The sequence below is a fragment of the Acinonyx jubatus genome, chromosome B1 (genome assembly GCF_027475565.1).
Source record: "Acinonyx jubatus isolate Ajub_Pintada_27869175 chromosome B1, VMU_Ajub_asm_v1.0, whole genome shotgun sequence".
Lineage (NCBI taxonomy): Eukaryota > Metazoa > Chordata > Mammalia > Carnivora > Felidae > Acinonyx > Acinonyx jubatus.
In genome coordinates, this window is record NC_069382.1 from 98262445 (window position 1) to 98266910 (window position 4466).

At 39.1% G+C, this 4466-nt stretch overlaps 1 non-coding gene across 1 annotated transcript; it reads right to left on the reverse strand.

Annotated features, from left to right (window-relative positions):
* Window positions 1-2660: 2660 nt before the first annotated feature.
* Window positions 2661-2764, reverse strand: LOC113600875 (U6 spliceosomal RNA). Its single transcript, XR_003421974.1, has one exon. It is a non-coding gene; the product is annotated as a U6 spliceosomal RNA (small nuclear RNA).
* Window positions 2765-4466: the final 1702 nt, after the last annotated feature.

The following is a 4466-nucleotide window of genomic DNA, read 5'->3' on the forward strand; positions in this document are numbered from 1 at the left end:
ATTTAGTACTATAATAAAGGATGATTATATAAGACTGATGTCTGCGAAATCCAGTAAAAACATGCAGTCCGCTTTCCTTAGGAGACCCTGTCTCCATATAAATGCTTGGTAAAAAGTCAAACCACTTGAAAGGAAGGATTTTACTGTCCTCTGTGAAATCAGCTTTATGAGCCATTTGCTCAGCTTGTCCTGTGTCCTGTCAGGTGTGTCTCATGTTTACCATACTTGTCAGCATTTGTTCCCACCTTTCACTCAGTTGTACCTTTTAATGCACTGACAGCTTCCTTCATCAAATTTAATGGCCTCTTTCAGACAAAGGGATAATTGACTAATCAGATCTTCTTATTTGCAATAACCCTGAGGAACGAATTTCCCTCAGACAGTTAAAAGCATGTCCCAGGCCTATAAATGATGGCAATGCAGAAGTCATCAGGTACTTGTCATGCCCATGGAACAGAGGACTGCACACAGGGGTGACCTTTTGTTGAAAAATTCCACTACAAGCCCTCCGCTCCTAATCTTCCCTTTGTTGTTTCTTAATTAATGCAAATTGCTTATTACTTTGCAAGTTAAAAATTAGTATTTTTCTTGAAGACTATCCTAAGATTTAATTATTATAATGTAAAAAGGCAACAATCTTAAAATATTTTGCCAGTGGATGCATTGACAAATATTTCAAACTTAAGCTCTATATTTTATTTCTAGAGAACAAGAAAAGCTCTAATTTCCTGGCAATGGAACATAGAATCAGACCTCTACCATTGTATCGAGTGGCCATTTGTTGTTTTACACTCCCTAGTTCTGCCAACAGCCTCTCAAATGTGTCTTAGAGGAATCGCACCCCTTCCCCCACTCTCCATCCATAGAATTCACATAAAATTGACACTGTTGCGTTTCAAGGAGGGGCTGAGCAAAGTGCTATAGCTCTCTATTGGTCAATATTAGTTAGCGCAGCACTTCCCAGTCTTTGTTCATGGTATGAGCCACAAAAACAAAGAAAAAATATTGTTAGAGTGCATGTTGAGATAAAAGAATGGAGCAAATCTAAGCCAGAGTTGACTAGCCCGGGTCTCTGTCTGACTGTACTCCAAGACAGAAGGGACTTGATACCCCAGTGTATATACAACATATTCAAGGCATGCCAGTATTATTATAGTAGCCAGTGTGCTTGGGCATACCAGTTGAAGCTCTAGGTTAAGGCAGGCATTCACCAAACAAATTGGGCCAATTTGATGATGAAATTTGATTCCAGTTTTGGCTATCTTTAACAGTCTCTATTTTCCTATACACGGGCTGATAATGGTATGAGCCTGGCAAAGACAAGACTACTTGGATATGACTGAAGATGAGGATCCATGGGCGTGTATTTGTGCATACAGTGAAAGACCTCCCCCTGAACATTTCATCTCTAAGAGTCAATAAAAGCCATTTTGCACTTACGCCACTTTCTGTGATATACAATTGAAGCTCTAAATTCTGTTACATACAGATAACCTCTGTATGTACTATAGTATACTGCAACTTATTTTTCATCTGTTGTCTCCTCCACTGGACTGTTAATTTGTTGAGAATAAGAACTGTGTATTAGTTAGATTCGTACACCGAGCAAAGCACATGGTCCATATGATGAGATACTCCATCAGGATATATGTGTGTTAAAATGAATACAAGAATGCATGTTTTTAATTAAAAAACTATGAATGAAATGGAATCAAGATGTGTCCTGTTGTAATCCATACACCTCTGAACGGCTTTATAAGCAAAGCCTTAAGAATTTGGGCACCTTGGAATATAACACATGGAGGAAAAGAAAATGAGTTAAATGACTTCACTTAAAAATTGTATTTTCTGGGGTGCTTGGTGGCTCAGTCAGTGAAGCATTGGACTCTTGATTTCTGCTCAGGTCATGATCTCATGGTTCGTGAGTTCAAGCCCCACATCAGGCTCTGAGCTGACAGTGCGAAGCCTGCTCGGGATTCTCTGTCTCCCTCTGTCTCTGCCCTGCCCTCTATCTCTCAAAAATAAATAAATAAACACTAAAAAATTGTATTTGCCAAATTTATTTTTCTGTAGTTCAAAGCTGTAAACACCCCATTCAAGTCAAATGGCCTTAAGGTTCAAGGAAACAAATAAGTAACAGCAACAGAAATCCTAAAATCCTTATCCTTCAGTTCTGTTCTCTGGTAGTTACTTATTCTAGCTCTTTTCCCTAAATTATACAATCTAATTGCTTCCTTTTCTCCCCCATCTCCTGAAAGAGAAATCAGTTCTTATTCCCAAGCCATGAAAGTAAAGGCAGGTGGGCAGGATAACCACAACAAACCAGGGTACAAATCAAGCCTGTTGCATTTGATTTTTAGACCTTCCCCTCAGCAAATCTCTAAGACTGATCTGTCATAAAATTATCCTTAGGTTCGCTTTGGCGATTTTGAAGTTTATTCAAAGGGAAATTAGGAGAAATTAGACCTGACTTTCTTTCACAAAAAATAGGCTGAAGCTCCACTGAGAATTGGGAACTGGGGTCAGACTGGAAGACTCACGCCATTTTTCGTGAAGCAGGATTTTATTCACAGTGCTCTATGTTAACTGGACAGCAGGCTAACAGGGAAAAGGAGAAAGATAGGAGATAACTTTTTTCTTTTGTTTCTTTCTTTTTTAAAAAAAATATGGAACACTCCACGAATTTGCGTGTAGTCCTTGCACAGGGGCCACACTGACCTCTGTATTGTTCCAATTTTAGCATATGTGCTGCCAAATCCAGCACGAGGTCACCTTTCAATATTTCTCTCTGCAGGGAGAATCATAAGCTGAGCCCTGTAACTTTTTTTTCCCTAGACCTGCACCATACATTCCCTGAGTTGTCTTAGAGTGGTCCCCGCTGGAAAACCATTTAAAGCCCTTAGGTTTCAAGGCTTCAGTAAAGGTGTGTCAAGCCCTGGACTCTGTCACCCTCTAGTCATCCCCTTGAAAAGAGAATCCCATGCTGAGTTAGCTAATGAGTAAGTCTCTGCTTTAATTTTTTTTTTAATGTTTTTATTTTATTTATTTTTGAGAGACAGAGAGAGATGGAGTGTGAGCGGGGGAGGGGCAGAGAGAGAGAGAAAGACACAGAATCTGAAGAGGCTCCAGGCTCTGAGCCTTCAGCATAGAGCCCAACGCGGGCTCACAAGCCGTGAGATCATGACCTGAGCCGAAGTTGGATGCTCAACCGACCAAGCCACCCAGGCGCCCCGAGTAAGTCTCTGCTTTAATCGAAGAAACCACAAGGAAGGCCTGCTTCCCGCTCTATCTAGGCAGAATACCACGGGCATCACTGTGAAATGGATATTAAGTAGGCCGTGAAAAACTCTAACTTCTGTCTCTTCCATATCAAACTAGATAAAATACCTTCCTTTCATCCTTCTTTTAAAGTCTTTTAACCTCTGGATACATATCAGTAAAACAAGGGTGTGCCTCAAAGTCTACTTTTTGTACAATTCAGTGATTCTATAGCACTGATATAAAGGAGTGGCAAACGTCTGAGACTATGCTGTATGTCAGTTATTTCTGGAATGTTGACAAGCCTTCTAATTGAGGTTCATTTGGATGCTATACATCCGTGTGTCTACTACCATGAGACATATGTTCCTGTTATGAGCATGAAGTAGTGATGGAACCAAGGAAAAAGTACTCAATTGTACTAACTTATACATATTAAAAGCCTAATCACCTAATTAATATAGAATTAATTTGTCAATCCTGGTAGAACATCTCCCAACCTCTCACTAAATTATCTTTGTATACTATGAAATTAAAGGAATTAATCAAAGCCTAGGACTAACCATCAAATATTTGCCAGATTATAAGAGCAATTTCTACTCATTGTAAGCTTGATAGAACTAGAGTGAACAATAATAGTAATATGTCCACTCATATGGAAATGACAATACTATTAAAAAGAAGAGATTAAAAAGAAATTAAGAGAGGAGCGCCTGGGTGGCTCAGTGTGTTAAATGTCCAACTCCTGATTTTGGCTGAGATCATGATTTCACGGTTTGTAGGATTGGATCCTGCCCCGTGTCAGACTCTGTGCTGACAGTGTGGAGTCTGATTTTCTCTCCTCCTCTCTTTTCCCCACCCCAGCTCATTCTCTCTCTCTCTCTCTCTCAGAAAGAAAGAGAGATTAAATGAGAGAGAATGAAATGAAAAAAGATCACAAAGAAACAAAGAATTCAATATTCAAAAATGGGAAAGGAGAGACCCTTCAATAAATGGTGTTGGGGAAACTGAATAGCCACATGCAGAAAAATGAAACTGGACCACTTTTTACACTATACACAAAAAGCAACTCAAAATGGATTAAAGGTTGGAAACCAATTTGACAATAAATTTCATATTAAAAAAATGGATTAAAGGCTTAAACATAAGACCTGAAACTAAAACTTCTAGAAGAAAACATAAGGGGTAACTTCCATGATATCAGTCTT